This window comes from Tamandua tetradactyla, chromosome X (assembly GCF_023851605.1).
Source record: "Tamandua tetradactyla isolate mTamTet1 chromosome X, mTamTet1.pri, whole genome shotgun sequence".
Lineage (NCBI taxonomy): Eukaryota > Metazoa > Chordata > Mammalia > Pilosa > Myrmecophagidae > Tamandua > Tamandua tetradactyla.
The window spans coordinates 68477951-68497228 of record NC_135353.1 but is presented as its reverse complement, the minus strand read 5'-3'; positions in this window follow the sequence as shown (position 1 = coordinate 68497228).

The following is a 19278-nucleotide window of genomic DNA, read 5'->3' as shown; positions in this document are numbered from 1 at the left end:
AAATTAATTAATATAATACACCATATCAACAAATCAAAGCAGAAAAACCACATGATCATCTTGATTGATGCAGAAAAGGCATTTGACAAAATTCAACATCCTTTCTTGATGAAAACACTTTAAAGGATAGGAATAGAAGGGAACTTCCTCAACATGATAAAGGGAATACATGAAAAACCCACAGATAACATCATCCTCAATGGGAAAGACTGAAAGCTTTCCACCTAAGATGAGGAACAAGACAAAGATGTCCACTGTCACCATTGTTATTCAACATTGTGTTGGAAGTTCTAGAAGAGCAATTAGACAAGAAAAAGATGGATCAAAATTGGAAAGGAAAAACAAAACCCTCACTGTTTGGAGATGATATGATACTACCTCTTGAAAACCCTGAAAAATCCACAGCAAAACTACTAGAGCTAATAAATGAGTGCAGCAAAGTGGCAAGTTACGAGATCAACACTTAAAATCTGTAGTGTTTCTTTACACTAGCAATGAGCAATCTGAGGACTAAATCAGGAGAATATCCATTTACAATTACAACCAAAAGACTAAATATTTAGGAATAAATTTAACTAAGGATACAAAAGACCTATGCAAAGAAAACTACAAGAAATTGCTAAAAGAAATCACAGAAGAGCTAAATAAATAGAAGGGCATACTGTAATCATGGACTGGAAGACTAAATATAGTTCAGATGTCAGTTCTACCTAAATTGACTTATAGATTCAATGCAATATCAATTAAAATCCCAAAAACTTACTTTGCAGAACTAGAAAATATAATAACCAAATTTATTTGGCAGGGCAGGGTGCCCCTAATAACTAAAAATATCTTGAGAAAGAAAACTGAAGTCAGTGGTCTCACACTACCTGACTTTAGGGCATATTATGATGCTGCAGTGGTCAAAACAGCAAGTTACTGGCAAAAGCTAGTTATACTGACCAATGGAATTGAATAGAGTGCTCAGATATAGACCCTCTCATCTATGGACAATTGATCTTTGATAAGGCAGCCAAGTCAACTCACCTGGGACAGAGCAGTCTCTTCAACAAATGGTGCTTGGAGAACTGGATATCCATTTGCAGAATAATGAAATAGGATCCATATCTCACATCTTATACAAAAATTAGCTGAAAATGGATCAAAGACCTAAACATTAGAAATAGGACCATAAAACTTTTAGAAGAAAATGTGGGGAAATATCTTTAAAAACTTGTAGTAAGAGGTGGTTTCTTAGATCTTATACTCAAAGCTTGAATGAGCATTGAAGAAAGAAATAGAAAAATGGGAGCTCCTTAAAATTAAATATTTTTGTGCATGAAAGAACTTTGTCAAGAAAGTAAAAAGGCAACCTACGCAATGGGAGACAATATTTGGAAACCACATATCAGATAGGGGTCTAGTATCCAGAATATATAAAGATATTATTCAAGTCAAAAACAAAAAGATAAACAACCTAATTAAAAAATGGGCAAAAGACATGAACAGATACTTCTCAGAAGAAGAAATAGAAATGGGTAAAAGGCACATGAAGAGATGGTCAACTTTCTGGTTATCAGGGAAATGCAAATCAAAGCCACAATGAGATAACATCTCGCACCCACCAAAATGGCCATTATCAATAAAACAGAAAATGACAAGTGCTGGAGAGGATGTGGAGAAAGAGGCGTACTTATTTACTGTCGGTGGGAATGTAAAATTGTACAACCACTGTGGAATGCAGTTTGGCGGTTCCTCAGAAAGTTAAGCAGAGAATTGCCATATGATCCGGCAATACCATTGCTTGGTATCTTTTCAGAGGACCAGAGGACAAGGACACAAATAGACATTTGCACACCAATGTTTATAGCAGCATTATTTACAATTGCCAAGAGATGGAAACAGCCCAAGTGTCCATCAACAGATGAGTGGCCAAACAAGGTGTGGTATATACATATGATGGAATATTACACAGCTGTAAGAGATAATAAAGTCATGAAGCATGAAACAACGTGGCTGGACCTTGAGGATGCTATGCTGATTAAAATTAGCCAGAAACAAAAGGACAGATACTGTATGGTCTCACTGATATGAACTAACACTAATGAGTGAACTTGGAGAATTTCAGGTAAGAACAGAGGTGATCAGGAGATAGAAATAGGGTAGAGATTGGGTAATTGGAGATGAAGAGATTGAGATTGTGCAACAAGAATGATTGTAAAAATTCAGAAATAGATAGTACAATACTACCTGATTGTAGTACAATAATGTAAGTACACTGAACGAAGCTGAATGTGAGAATGACAGGGGGAGAAGGACTGGGGGCACATATGAAACCAGAAGGAAAGAGATGAGAAAGGCTGAGATGGTATAGTTTAGGAATGCCTAGAGTGTATAATATAGTAACTAAATGTACAAATTAAAAAATATATTTGCATGAGGAAGAACAAAGGAATGTCAGTATTGCAGGATCTTGAAACTAGGTGGTCATTCATATTTTAAAACTTCAACTCCTTTGTGAGACTAAAGCTAGAAATGTTTCTTTGGTACAAAATTTATATTTTGACTAGTACATTTCCAAATTTAACTTATATGGATAGTTTAATTGAACACCATAAGTACATGGAACCTTGAATAGGGCATGAGATTTTGTTGATTTGTCCAGGTTAGTGTGATGCCCCAATAAATCCCAAGTGATTTGAACAGTGAATAAAGAAGTATTTGCAAAGTCCCCTTGGGAGAATTGAGAGAAAGGGGAAAAATTCAACTTCCCTATTTGGAGAATTCCTGATATTCTCACAAGCAGTGGGTCAACCAAATCAATATGACCCTATGAAACTTACCCCTTCAAGGGATAGGTTAAGCCTATTTAAAATTAGGCCTAAAGTCACCCCCATTCCATGAAAGTTGTAACCAAAAGAAAGCAGGAGTAGCTGTATTAATATCAGACAAAATAGACTTTAAATGTAAAGACATCATAAGAGACAGAGAAGGACACTATATACTAACTAAAGGGTTAATTCACCAAGAAGATATAACAATCATAAATATTTATGCTCCCAATCAAGGAGTGCCAAAGTACATGAGACAGACATTGGCAAAACTGAAGGGAGCGATACATGTTTCAACAATAATAGTAGGAGACTTCAATACACCACTCTCCTCCATAGATAGAACAACCAGACAGAAGATCAACAAGGAAATAGAGAAGTTAAATAGCTTGATAAATTAATTAGACCTAACAAGTACATATAGGTCATTGCACCCCAAAGCACAAGGTTATACATTCTTCTCTAGTGCTTATGGAACATTCTCCAGGTTAGATCATATGCTGGGGCACAAAACAGGTCTTTATAAATTTAAAAGTACTGAAATTATTCAAAGCACTTTCTCTGATCACAATGGGATGAAGCTGGATCTCAACAACCACCAAAGAACGAGAACATTCACATATATATGGAGATTAAATAACACACTCTTAACAGTGGGTCAAAGAAGAAATTTCTAGAGAAATCAGTAGCTATCTGGAGAGAAATGAAAATGAGAATACAACTTATCAGAACTTATGTGATGTGGCAAAGACTGTTGAGAGGGAAATTTATTGCCTTAAATGTCTATACTAAAAAACTGTACTACAATCATGTAGTATTGTGCTATCCATTTATGAATTTTTACAATCATTCTTGTTGCACAATCTCGATCTCTTCATCTCCAATTACCCAGTCTTGAATAATCTTGGAAATGCACTAGTTAAAATTGTTGATGGACATTTGGGGTGTTTCCATCTCTTGGCAATTGTAAATAATGCTGCTATAAACATTGGTGTGCAAATGTCTATTTGTGTCCTTGCCCTCTGGTCCTCTGAAAAGATATCAAGCAATGGTGTTGCTGGATCATATGGCAATTCTATACTTAAATGCCTATATTAAAAACAAGAAAGAGCAAAAATCGAGGACTTAGCAAACCTGTAGGAACCTGAGAAAGAACAGCAAACTAACCCCAAAGCAGATAGAAGAGAAATAACAAAGAATAAAGCAGAGAAAAATGAATGGGAGAACAAAACAAAGGAAGAATCAATAAAGCCAAAAGTTGGTTCTTTGAGAAAATCAATAGGGTTAATTGCCCACTAGCAAGGCTGACAAAGAAAAAAAGAGAGACAAGATGCAAATAAACAAAATCAGAAATGAGAAGGGGTATGTTACCACAAACCCTGAAGAAATAAAAGAAATCATAAGAGGATACTATGAACAACTATACACCAACAAACTAGAAAACTTAGATGAAATGGACAAATTACTGGAGACACACAAACAAGCTACACTGACTCAGGAAGAAATAGATCTCAACAAACCAATCACAAGTAAAGATATTTAATCCATCATCAAAAATCTTCCTGCAAAGAAAAGCCCAGGGCCAGATGGCATCACAGGGGAATTTCATCCAGAAAGGAATAACAACACCAATCCTGCTCAACCTTTTCAAAAAGAAATTGAGGAAAAAGGAACTCTACCTAACACATTTTTTTTGTTTTATAATATAATTTTTTTTATTAATTAAAAAAATTAACTAACACAACATTTAGAAATCATTCCATTCTACATATGCAATCAGTAATTCTTAATATCATCACACAAATGTGTGATCATCATTTCTTAGTACATTTGCATCGATTTAGGAAAAGAACTAGCAAAACAACAGAAAAAGATATAGAATGATAATATAGAGAAAAAATAAAAATAATAATAAAAATAAAAAATAAAAAAATATATAAAAAAAGGAGAAAACAAAAAACACAAACAAACAAAAAACTATAGCTCAGATGCAGCTTCATTCAGTGTTTTAACATAATTACATTACAATTAGATAGTATTGTGCTGTCCATTTTTGAGTTTTTGTATCTAGCCCTGTTGCACAGTCTGTATCCCTTCAGCTCCAATTACCCATTGTCTTACCCCGTTTCTAACTCCTGATGGTCTCTGTTACCAATGACATATTCCAAGTTTATTCTCTAATGTCGGTTCACATCAGTGGGACCATACAGTATTTGTCCTTTAGTTTTTGGTTAGTCTCACTCAGCATAATGTTCTCTAGGTCCATCCATGTTATTACATGCTTCATAAGTTTATTCTATCTTAAAGCTGCATAATATTCCATCGTATGTATATACCACAGTTTGTTTAGCCACTCGTCTGTTGATGGACATTTTGGCTGTTTCCATCTCTTCGCAATTGTAAATAATGCTGCTATAAACATTGGTGTGCAAATGTCCGTTTGTGTCTTGCCCTTAAGTCCTTTGAGTAGATACCTTACCTAACACATTTTATGAAGCTAATATTTTAATGACAAAACCAGGTAAAGATGCTATGAGAAAGGAAAACTACAGGTCAATCTCCCTAATGAACATAGATACAAAATTTCTCAGTAAAATATTAGCAAATCGAATCCAACGGTACATTAAAAGAATTATACAACCCAATCAAGTGGGGTTTATACCAAGAATGCAAATATGGTTCAACGGAAGAAAATCAATTAATGTAATACAGTACACTAACAAATCAAAAGGGAAAAATCACATAATCATCTCAATTGATGCTGAAAAAGCATTGGGCAAAATTCAGAATCCTTTTCTGATAAAAACACTCCAAGAGATAGGGATCAAAGGCAACTATCTCAATATGATAAAGGAAATATATGGAAAACCAATAGCCAGCATTGTAGTCAATGGAGAGAGACTGAAAGCTTTTCCCCTAAGATCAGGTACAACACAAGGATACCCACTGTCACCACTATTATTCAACATTGTGCTAGAAGTTCTAGCTAGAGCAATCAAGCAGGACAAAGAAATAAAAGGCATCCAAACTGGAAAGAAGAAGTAAAACTCCCATTATTTGCAGATGTTATGATACTATACTTGGAATATTCGGAGAAATATACAGCAAAGCTCCTTGAGCTAATAAACAAATTCAGCAAGGTGGTGGGGTATAAAATTATTGTGCAAAAATCAGTAACATTACTATACAGAAGCAATGAGCTAGCTGAGGAGTCAGTTAAGGAAAAAAAAATCCATTCAAAATAACACCTAAAAAAATCAAATACTTAGGAATAAACTTAACTAGGGATGTAAAGGTCTCGTACACAGAAAACTATATAATGTTGCTAAGAGAAATCAAAGGAGATCTAAATAGGTGGAAAAACATTTCCTGCTCATGATAGGAAGTCTAAATATAGTTAAGATGTCAATTCTCTCCAAGTCGGTCTAGAGATTCAATATGTACCAATCAAAATTCCAACAACCTATGTTGAAGATTTGGAAAAGCTAGTAACCAAATTCATCTGGAAAGGAAAGAGATCCTGAATAGCTAAAAGCATCCTAAAAAAAGAACAAAGTTGGAGGATTAACACTTCCTAAATTTAAAACCTATTATAAAACTACAGTGGTCAAAACATCATGGTACTGACACAAAGACAGAAGCATTGACCAATAGAATTGAACTGAGAGTGCAGAAATAGACCACCAAATCTATGGTCAACTGATTTTTGACAAGGCCTTCAAATCCTCTGAACTAGGACAAAATAGTATTTTCAATAATTGGGCGTGGAAGAACTGGATATCAATAGCTAAGAGAATGAAAGAGGTCCCCTATCATACACCCTACACAAAAATTAACTCAAAGTGAATCAAACACCTTAATATAAGCACTAGCACCATAAAGCTTCTAGAAGGAAATGTAGGGAAACATCTTCAACACCTAATAAGAGGTAGCTTCCTTAATTTTACCCCCAAAGCACAAACAACAAAAGAAAAAATAGATAAATGGGAACTCCTCAAAATCAAATGCTTCTGCATCTCAAAAGACTTTCTCAAAGAGGTGAAGAAGCAGCCAACTCAATGGGAGAAAATATTTTGAAATCACATAGCAGAAAAAGGTTTGATTTCCTGATCAAACACACCCCTGATTCTGTGTCAAACTTTAGGGATATGCAAATCAACAGGCCATGCCCTCGATCATGAGGCTTACTCTTGTGGAGCTTATGTAGTAGCAGAGAAGCTTAGACTACCTATAGGCATGCCTAAGAGTTACTTCTGGAGGACCTCTTTTGTTGCTCAAATGTGGCCTCAGTCTCTCTTAGCCCAACTCTGCAAGTGAAATCATTGCCCTCCCCCCTAACTGGGACAAGACATCCAGGGGTGAAAGTCTCCCTGGCAATGTGGGAGAGGCCTCCCAGGGTTGAATCTAGACCTGGCACCATGGGAACAACAATTCCATTCTGATCAAAAGGAAAAACAGAAGTGTAATTAATAAAGTGGCAGAGAGAGTTCAAATAGAGTCAAGAGGCTACTCTGGAGGTTGCTCTTATGCAAGCTTCCCGAGATAGACCTTGCTAACGATCATAACCTGCCAACACCCAACCAGGACCATTCCAGCCAATCCTTAAGAACATCTAGGGCAATATATAAGATTCCACAAGGGTTCCATGCACTAGAGTAACTGTCCAGAAACCTACAACCTCCAGGTGGGTCCCTGGTCCAGATAAGTCCTGAAGCCTAGCCCAGCCTCTCCAGAACATCAGATAGTTCCATCTCCCTATCCCATATTAGTGACAGACCCTTACAATATAAAAAACTTAGAATTGCCATAGCTCAGACAACCCCAAGGAGAGGTACGGAAAGGTCAAAGTGATGGTGGAATTATAAACAGAAAATAGGACTTACAAATGAATATGAATACTGAATCATTAAATCGCTATCTCTTTTAGACTCCAGTATTTTAAAGCAGCTAGAATTAAAAACCTAACATTTAATTGTGGTGCTGTGTTTGGAAATTTATAGCTTTTTTGTGTGTATGTTATTGTTCAGAAAAAAAAAAGTTGATTATGATGACAAAAAAGTATTTAAGCCCTGTAGCCTCCTATATTCTGGAGCAGCTAGTAGGAAAAATATGGGAGGATTGTATGGTAGCCCATGACAAACTCTGCGATCTATCCTGCAGCCACTTTTTGAAGAGTGTTTTGAAAACTATTGCTTTTTTATTTCTTTGCTTTGTATATATGTTATACTATACAATAAAAATAGTTTAAAAAAACCCCTAAAATTGCGAAATTGTAACCCATGTCAAACTCTGAAAAAGTTCTACAACTAATTGTGGTGTTGTGCTTTGAGATTTATAGCTTTTTTTGTATATATGTTATTTTTCACAAAAAAAGAAGGAAAAAATGTCTATTGTGATGATAAAAAAGTACTTAAGCCCTCTAGTCGCCTATATTTTGGAGCAGCTAGAAGGAAAAATAGGAGAGGATTGTTTGCTCAGATTCGGCTTTTCTCTCTCAGCAGACACAGCAAATGAACTCCCTGCCCTCCCACCACCATCACATAAGACATGACTCCCAGGGGTGTAAAACTCCCTGGCAATGTGGGACAGAAATCCTAGGATGAGCTGGGACTCAGCATCAGAGGATTAAGAAAACCTTCTTGGGATACAGACTGTGCAACAGGACTAGATACAAAAACTCAAAAATGGACAGCACAATACTACCTAATTGTAATGTAATTATGTTAAAACACTGAATGAAGCTGCATTTGAGCTATAGTTTTTGGTTTGTTTGTTTGTTTGTTTTTTATATATATTTTTTGTATTTTTTATTTTTATTTTTTTCTCTATATTATCATTTTATTTCTTTTTCTGTTGTCTTGCTATTTCTTTTTCTAAATCGATGCAAATGTACTAAGAAATGATGATCATATATCTATGTGATGATATTAAGAATTACTGATTGCATATGTAGAATGGAATGATTTCTAAATGTTGTGTTAGTTAATTTTTTTAATTAATAATAAAAAAAAGAAAACCTTCTTGACCAAGGGGGGCAATAGAGAAATGAGACAAAATAAAGTGTCAATGGCTGAGAGATTCCAAACAGAGTCAAGAGGTTATCCCAGAGGTCATTCTTACACATTATAAGTACCTGAAAAAGTAGAGCTGTGTTCCAGTAGGCATGTTTCTTGAAGATGATTGTATAATGATATAACTTTTGCAATGTGACTGTGTGATTGTGAAAACCTTGTGTGCGATGTTCCTTTTACCTATGGTATGGACAGATGAGTAAAAAATATGGATAAGAAATAAATAATAGGGGGAACAAAGGTTAACATAAATTGAGTAGATTGAAATACTAGTGGTCAATGAGAGGGAGGGTTAAGGGGTATGGCATGTATGAGTTTTTTCTTTTTTATTTCTGTTGCTAGAGAGAGGCAAATGTTCAAAAAATGATCATGGTGATGGATACACAACGGTGTGATGAAATTGTGAGCCATTTTGATTATAACCATGTCAAGAGTGTTTGTATGCCAAAAAAAAGAGTCAACAGGAGCGATGTTAATGGCTTTATTTTGTGTGCTGTATGGCAAGGGTCACATTTCATTCTTTTTCCATGTGAGTATCTCATTATTGAAGCACTATTCATTGAATTTTTGTTTGTTTGTTTGGAAAGTGCATGTATCAGGAATCAAATCCACGTCTTTCACATGACAGGCAAGAATTCTACCACTGAACTACCCTCTCACCCCCAACAAGAGTGATGTTGTTTGGGTTTTAGCAAACCATGACAATTTGCATTATGTAACTGAACTTTTTATAAGAGCAGCCTCCAGAAAAGCCTCTTGAATTCATTTGATCTCTCTTGGCCACTGATGCCTTATGTTATTATACTTCTTTCCCCACTTTTGGTCAGGAAGGCATTGTTAATCCCATGGTGGCAGGGCCAGGCTCATCCTTGGAGTCATGCCCCACATTGTCATGGACACTTTCATCCCTGAATACCACGTGGGGGGAGTGCAATGATCTTCATTGAAGAGTATGGCCTAGGGAGAGAGAGGCCACATCTGAGCAACAAAGAGGCTTCCTGGAGGCAACTCTTAGGCCTCATTATGGGTAGTCTTAGCTTCTCTCCTACAGAAATAAGTTTCATAAGGGCTAGCCTCAAAATCCAGAGCTTGGTCCATTTTGTTGGGAGAATCAATGGTTGAGAGGGTACTGGGGATTTCCCACATTGGAGAGGTTAATAGTTTCATATATGTTTGCCCCTTCAGATCCTCAAGAGACTCTACCAATACTTTTTAATTATCTGTACACCATAGTCTGAGGTGTATCTTGGTATTATATTAAGCTATAGAGAAGTACAAGGCCTAATTCCCATTCTGGATGCCAGGAGTTTGGGTTGTTTAAATGAGCTATTCAGACAGGTTGACGTAGATTATGTGTTGCAGAAAATTTAGGTTCTAGAAATAATAAACCTCTCTGCCTTTAATCTCATACAGTAACTGAAGGTCTAGAGTACATACACTTTCATCATTTACCCTGCATTCTAATTTACCTTAGATTAAGCCAGATTGGCTTTGTATTAACTCTAATGGAGGCCTGATGTCTTTTTCAGTTATTTCAACTGTTATTAGATTTAGCTATTCTAACTTTCAGGTCTGGTAGCACTCTATTTCTGGGACCTAAGTGTCACAGAGCTACTCAATGTTCCAGGGAAATGCCAGCTGATAAATTTAAAGCTCTGTGTCTCAGAAGCCAGAAATACATCTACAACTTCAGACCAAATGTGGCTGCTATAAGGGCCCACAATCTAGGCTCCCATTTTTCTTGTAAGTATTTTCTGAGAGAGACGTTAGCAATATTTGTTCTTTTGTTTCTGGCTTATTTTGCAAACCACACACACACATTGTCCCCAAGGTTTATTCAGTTTGTTGTGTGCCCCACAACATCTCTCCTTTTTGTAGTGGCATCAAATTCCATCATATGAATGTATCACTGTTCACCATTGTGCTTCTCAGTCATTGTATCCTTCGGCTCCGTCCATCTATTGTGCGTCATGGATGATATCCAAAATAGACAAACCATGTCTTACAGTATTTTTGTTTGGTTGTACAATCAGCAGCACTTTCAATTTTAGACAATTTACATTGGTCCATAATTACAAGGAACTGGCAAACACAGCGTCACCAACTATCAAATCAATACTACTCCTTATCTCTTGTACTTACCCCCTAATTAGTTGTCCCTGGTAGTGCTGTAGTACTTTTAATGTCTTCCTGCTAACTATTGGCCATAGTGTGCATTTTTAGTTTTCCCACTATTCCACTCTACTATTGACTCTTTGTCCACTATTGAACCATTTAAATAGTTCATGTGAGAACTAATTTTTAATCATAAATTTAATCAGTGGGAACCACGCACTATACATTCCCTTTCATTCATATTCACCTTCAATATGGCAATGGTATTTATAACCCCACTAATTAGTTATCATCACTTCTACCCATTCCCTTGCATTTAGAGTCAACCTCTTTCAGTAGCATTTCTTCCATCTCTAGATTTTATGTAACTCTAGGTCTGCTAATTCTACATTGTAACCTCTAAGATTACCTTTACCAGAGTCATAATAGCAAAATCATACAATATCTACCCTTCTGTGTCTGACTTATTTCACTCAGCATTATGTCCCCAAGGTTCATATACATTGTCATAGGTTTCAGAACATCATTTTGTCTTACTGCTGCATAATATTCCATTGTATGTATATACCACATTTTGTTTATCCACTTATCTGTTGATGGGCACATGGATTGTTTCCATCTTTTGGTAACTGTGAATAGTGCCGCTATGAACATTGGTGCACATATGTCTATTCGTGTCACTGACCTCTGCTCTTCTGGGTATCTACCGACAATTGGTATTGCCAGGTCATAGGGCAACTCAATATTTAGTTTTCTAAGGAATCACCAAATTGTCTTCCACAGAGGCTGCACCATTACACATTCCCACCAACAGTGAATAAGTGATCCTATTTCTCCACATCCTCTCCAACATTTATAGTTGTCTGTTTGAATAGCAGCCATTCTGATAGGTGTTAGGTGATATCTCATTGTCATCTTAATTTACATTTCCCTTACAGCTAATGAAACAGCATCTCTTCATGTGCCATTTAAAAAAAATTTTTTTAATTTTTAAATTTTTTATTAATTAAAAGAAATTTAACAAACCAAATAAAACATTAATATATAATCAGTAATTCACAATATCATCACTTAGCTGCATATTCATCATTTCTTAGAACATTTGCATCAATTCAGAAAAAGAAATAAAAAGACAATAGAAAAAGGAATAAAACGAAAACAGAAAAAAAAAAGATTATACCTACCATACCCCTTACCTCTCCCTTTCATTGATCACTAGCATTTCAAACTAAATTTGTTTTAGCATTTGTTCCCCCTATTATTTATTTTTATTCCATATGTTCTACTCATTTATTGACAAGGTAGAAAAAAGGAGCATCAGACACAAGGTTTTCACAATCACATAGTCACATTGTGAAAGCTATATCATTATTCAATCATCCTCAAGAAACATGGCTACAGGAACACAGCTGCACATTTTCAGGCAGTTCCCTCCAGCCTCTCCACTACCTCTTGACTAACAAGGTGATATCTATTTAATGCGTAAGAATAATCTCCAGGATAACCTCTCAACTCTGTTGGGAATCTCCCAGCCATTGACATTTTATTTTGTCTCAGTTCACTCTTCCCACTTTTGGTCGAAAAGGTTTTCTCAGTCCCTTGAAGCTGAGTCTCAGCTCATTCTAGGGGTTTTCTCAATCCCTTCATGCTGACTCTCAGCTCATTCCAGGATTTCTGTCCCATGTTGCCAGGAAGGTCCACACCCCTGGGAGTCATGTCCCACATAGACAGGGGGAGGGTGGTGAGTTTGCTTGTTGTGTTGGCTGGAGAGAGAGGCCACATCTGAGCAACAAAAGAAGTTCTCTTGGGGAACTAAAATTAGGACTCTCAGGCCTAATTTTAGGTAGGCTTGACCTATCCCTTGTGGGGTCAATTTCATATGAACAAACCCCAAGATTGGGGGCTCAGCCTATTGCTTTGATTGTCCGCACTGCTTGTGAGAATATCAAGAATTCAACTTGGGGAAGTTGAATTTTCCCCCTTTCTCATCATTCCCTGAAGGGGACTTTGCAAATACTTTTTTATTCACTGTTCAAATCACTCTGGGATTTATTGGTGCCTCACTCTGGACAAACCAACAAAATCTCATGTCCTGCTCAAGGTTCCAGGTACTTATGGTGTTCAATTAAACTGTCTACATAAGTTATATTAGGAAATGCACTAGTGAAAATATAAATTTTGTACCAAATAAACATTTTTTGCTTTAGTCTCACACATAAGGTAAAATTTTAAAATATTAATTACCATCTATTTTCAGCACCCTGCAGTAATAACATTGCTTTGTTCTTCCTCATGCAAAAACATTTTTTTAATTTAGTACATGTGTTTTTGACCACTGTGGCTTTATAGTAAGCTTTAAAATCAGGATATAATAGTCCTACCACTTTGCTCTTTTTTTTAGGATATCTTCAGCTATTTGGGGTCTTTTCCTCTTCCATATAAATTTGATAACCAGCTTTTCCAAGACTTCAAAGTAGGTTATTGGGATTTTGATTGGTATTGTATTGACTTTGTAGATCAGTTTGGGTAGAAATGACATCTTAACGACATTCAAACTTCCTATCCATGAGCATGGAATGCCTTTCCATCTATTTACGGCATTTAAAAAATTTCTTTTAGCAATTTTTTGTAATTTTCTTTGTACCCACCCTTTACATCCCTGGTTAAGTTTATTCCTAGATACCTTATTCTTTTGCTCATTATTTTTGAATGGAATTTTTTCTTAATTGTCTCCTCAGATAGGTCATTGCTTGTGTATTGCTAATTTTTGTACATTATTATTGTCTCCAGCTACTTTGCTGAATTTGTTTATTAGCTCAAGTAGCTTTGCCATGTATTTCTCAGGGTTTTCTAAGTATAGGATCATGTCGTCTTCAAATGATGAAGATTTTACTTCTTTTTCTATTTGGATGTCGTTTATTTCTTTCTCTTGTCTGATCACTCCAGCTAGGAGTTCTAGTACAATGTTGAATAATAGTGGTGTCAATGGACATCCTTGTCTCATTCCCCTTCTTAGGGGCAATGCTTTCAGTCTCTTACCATTAAGAATGATACTGGCTATGGGTTTTTCATATATGCTCTTTACTCTATTGAGAAATTTTCCTTTGATTCCTAACTTTTGATGTGTTTTTATCAGGAAAGGATGCTGGATTTTGTCAAATGCTTTTTCAGCATCAATTCATATGATCATGTGATTTTTCTCTTTTGATTTGTTAATGTGCTGTATTACGTTGATTGATTTTCTTGTGTTAATTATCCTTGCATTCCTGGTATAAATCTTGCTTGGTCATAATGTATATTTCTTTTAATGTGTCATTGGATTTGATTTGCTAGTATTTTGTTAAGAATTTTTCCTAAATTATAGTAATTTTACATTACTTGTCCCTGTGGGAAGCCGCTTATGGCACCGGCAGTGTGCCGGCCATCAGCTTGGTGTCTGACGCCATCTACTGACCAACTTGTGGTCCAACACCATCTTGGATACTAACTCAACTTAAGTTTTTATCTCAAGTAAAGTTTCTATTTTCTTATGTCTGCTCTGCTCTGCCCAGAAATCTGCTGACTAGCCTCGGCTGGTCCGCCTTTGCTATCTTAGTTTCTGCGGATTGGCCTAGTCACCGTGCAATTCCTATCACCTGCTAACGCCTGATACAAGGTACTTCCCCCGTCCCGCTGGATGTATACCCTGGATTTGCCCTCAATAAATTGAGACTTGATCAGAATCCTGTCTTGTCTCCATTCTCTGTGTCTTTTGTCCCATTTGTTCTCACTCCCTCCCTCAGGTCCAGGTTCGTCTGTCCCGCGGGTCGGGTCATGTCCCAAGCCATAGTTTTAGTTTTGTTTCCTCCTTTGTCACGCAATGTCTATGAACAATATAAGAGTAATAGACTGTGAAAATTGGACATAACAGAGAACATGCCTCCATCTTCTCAGAGAAAATGAAGAGTATAGCTTCAACTCCCATAGGTTCTTCCTTGCTTTGTTCCTGTTCTTAAGGGGAAAGAGAGGTCAGTCATTTGCCATTAAGTAAGATGTTAACTGTAAGTAATTATCCCTTTTCTTCTGTAGTTATCCCTTAACAGGTTAAGGAAGTTACCGTCTATTCCTAGATTGTTAAAAGTATTTTTTTATATCAGAAATGGAGGTTGGATTTTGTCAAGCACTTTTTATGCATCTATTGAAATGATGATATAGTTTTTCGTATTTAATCTGTTAATATGGTGAGTTACATTGATTGATTCTTGAATGCTTAAACATTATGCTCTAGCAACTAATGGAAGATTCCAAAAGTTTACACCAAATATTCTCAACCAGAGACAGAAACTTAGCTTTACTTCTAATTTATTTGCTGAGATAATCTCAAAAGTGAAAGATTTGTTTTGTTGTTACTGCTGCTGATTAATAAAAAGAATAGCATCCCTTGTATTAATGGAGACTGAAAAACTAATATTATTTGTGAATGAATAAAACAATTTGGTGGGAGAACACTGCTGTATATCTTGTAATATGTGTCTATTGTAGTTCCATCTTGTTAATTCTATTTAAAGAATGATATTATCATGTCCCATTTTCTGTTAGACAAATTTATTTGTCTGTGATACAGAAGGCAGGTGATCTAAGGACTAAAGGAAATGATCTGTCGGTAAATAATTCCTAACTCCATTAAAAAGTTGTAAATGCCATGCCCATTTATGATCTGAGTATCTAGGTAGGTGTCATTGTGATTGATTTATTTGCTTTATCATCTTGTTCTTTTTTTTTTATTAATTTAAAAAAGAATTAACAAAACAATTAGAAATCATTCCAATCTACATGTACAATCAGTAATTCTTAATAACATCACATAGTTGCATATTCATCATTTCTTAGTATATTTGCATCAATTTAGAAAAAGAAATAAAAAGACAACAGAATAAGAATTAAAACAATAATAGAAAGAAAAAAAACCAAAAAAAACAAAAACAAAAAACCTATACCTCACATGCAGCTTCATTCAGTGTTTTAACATAATTGCATTACAATTGGGTAGTATTGTGCTGTCCATTTCTGAGTTTTTATATCCAGTCCCGTTGTACAGTCTGTATCCCTTCAGCTCCAATTATCCCTTCTCTTTTTTTTTTTTTTAATTAACGGAAAAAAAGAAATTAACCCAACATTTAGAGATCATACCATTCTACACATGCAATCATTAATTCTTAACATCATCACATAGATGCATGATCATCATTTCTTAGTACATTTGCATTGGTTTAGAAGAACTAGCAACATAACCGAAAAAGATATAGAATGTTAATATAGAAAAAAAAATAAAAGTAATAATACTAAAATCAAAACAAAACAAAACAAAACAAAACAAAAACCTATAGCTCAGATGCAGCTTCATTCAGTGTTTTAACATGATTACTTTACAATTAGGTATTATTGTGCTGTCCATTTTTGAATTTTTGTATCTAGTCCTGTTGCACAGTCTGTATCCCTTCAGCTTCAATTACCCATTGTCTTACCCTGTTTCTAACTCCTGCTGAACTCTGTTACCAATGACATATTTCAAGTTTATTCTCGAATGTCCGTTCACATCAGTGGGACCATACAGTATTTGTCCTTTAGTTTTTGGCTGGATTCACTCAGCATAATATTCTCTAGGTCCATCCATGTTATTACATGGTTCATAAGTTTATCTTGTCTTAAAGCTGCATAATATTCCATCGTATGTATATACCACAGTTTGTTTAGCCACTCTTCTGTTGATGGAGATTTTCGCTGTTTCCATCTCTTTGCAATTGTAAATAATGCTGCTATAAACATTGGTGTGCAAATGTCCGTTTGTGTCTTTGCCCTTAAGTCCTTTGAGTAGATACCTAGCAATGGTATTGCTGGGTCGTATGGCAATTCTATATTCAGCTTTTTGAGGAACCGCCAAACTGCCTTCCACAGTGGTTGCACCCTTTGACATTCCCACCAACAGTGGATAAGTGTGCCTCTTTCTCCGCATCCTCTCCAGCACTTGTCATTTTCTGTTTTGTTGATAATGGCCATTCTGGTGGGTGTGAGATGATATCTCATTGTGGTTTTGATTTGCATTTCTCTAATGGCCAGGGACCTTGAGCATCTCTTCATGTGCCTCTTGGCCATCCGTATTTCCTCTTCTGAGAGGTGTCTGTTCAAGTCTTTTTCCCATTTTGTAATTGGGTTGGCTGTCTTTTTGTTGTTGAGATGAACAATCTCTTTATAAATTCTGGATACTAGACCTTTATCTGATATATCATTTCCAAATATTGTCTCCCATTGTGTAGGCTGTCTTTCTACTTTCTTGATGAAGTTCTTTGATGCACAAAAGTGTTTAATTTTGAGGAGTTCCCATTTATTTATTTCCTTCTTCAGTGCTCTTGCTTTAGGTTTAAGGTCCATAAAACCGCCTCCAGTTGTAAGATCCATAAGATATCTCCCAACATTTTCCTCTAACTGTTTTATGGTCTTAGACCTAATGTTTAGATCTTTGATCCATTTTGAGTTAACTTTTGTATAGGGTGTGAGAGATGGGTCTTCTTTCATTCTTTTGCATATGGATATCCAGTTCTCTAGGCACCATTTATTGAAGAGACTGCTCTGTCCCAGGTGAGTTGGCTTGACTGCCTTATCAAAGACCAAATGTCCATAGATGAGAGGGTCTATATCTGAGCACTCTATTCGATTCCATTGGTCGATATATCTATCTTTATGCCAATACCATGCTGTTTTGACCACTGTGGCTTCATAATATCCCTTAAAGTCAGGCAGCGCGAGACCTCCAGCTTCGTTTTTTTTCCTCAAGATGTTTTTAGCAATTCGGGGCACCCTGCCCTTCCAGATAAATTTGCTTATTGGTTTTTCTATTTCTGAAAAATAAGTTGTTGGGATTTTGATTGGTATTGCATTGAATCTGTAAATCAATTTAGGTAGGATTGACATCTTAACTATATTTAGTCTTCCAATCCATGAACACGGTATGCCCTTCCATCTATTTAGGTCTTCTGTGATTTCTTTTAGCAGTTTTTTGTAGTTTTCTTTATATAGGTTTTTTGTCTCTTTAGTTAAATTTATTCCAAGGTATTTTATTCTTTTAGTTGCAATTGTAAATGGGATTCGTTTCTTGATTTCCCCCTCAGCTTGTTCATTACTAGTGTATAGAAATGCTACAGATTTTTGAATGTTCATCTTGTAACCTGCTACTTTGCTGTACTCATTTATTAGCTGTAGTAGTTTTGTTGTGGATTTTTCCGGGCTTTCGACGTATAGTATCATATCGTCTGCAAACAGTGATAGTTTTACTTCTTCCTTTCCAATTTTGATGCCTTGTATTTCTTTTTCTTGTTTAATTGCTCTGGCTAGAACCTCCAACACAATGTTGAATAATAGTGGTGATAGTGGACATCCTTGTCTTGTTCCTGATCTTAGGGGGAAAGTTTTCAATTTTTCCCCATTGAGGATGATATTAGCTGTGGGTTTTTCATATATTCCCTCTATCATTTTAAGGAAGTTCCCTTGTATTCCTATCTTTTGAAGTGTTTTCAACAGGAAAGGATGTTGAATCTTGTCGAATGCCTTCTCTGCATCAATTGAGATGATCATGTGATTTTTCTGCTTTGATTTGTTGATATGGTGTATTACATTAATTGATTTTCTTATGTTGAACCATCCTTGCATACCTGGGATGACTCCTACTTGGTCATGATGTATAATTCTTTTAATGTGTTGTTGGATACGATTTGCTAGAAATTTATTGAGGATTTTTGCATCTGTATTCATTAGAGAGATTGGTCTGTCGTTTTCTTTTTTTGTAATATCTTTGCCTGGTTTTGGTATGAGGGTGATGTTGGCTTCATAGAATGAATTAGGTAGTTTTCCCTCCACTTCGATTTTTTTGAAGAGTTTGAAGAGAATTGGTACTAATTCTTTCTGGAACGTTTGGTAGAATTCACATGTGAAGCCATCTGGTCCTGGACTTTTCTTTTTAGGAAGCTTTTGAATGACTAATTCAATTTCTTTACTTGTGATTGGTTTGTTGAGGTCATCTATGTCTTCTTGAGTCAAAGTTGGTTGTTCATGTCTTTCCAGGAACCCGTCCATTTCCTCTAAATTGTTGTATTTATTAGCGTAAAGTTGTTCATAGTATCCTGTTATTACCTCCTTTATTTCTGTGAGGTCAGTAGTTATGTCTCCTCTTCCATTTCTGATCTTATTTATTTGCATCCTCTCTCTTCTTCTTTTTGTCAATCTTGCTAAGGGCCCATCAATCTTAT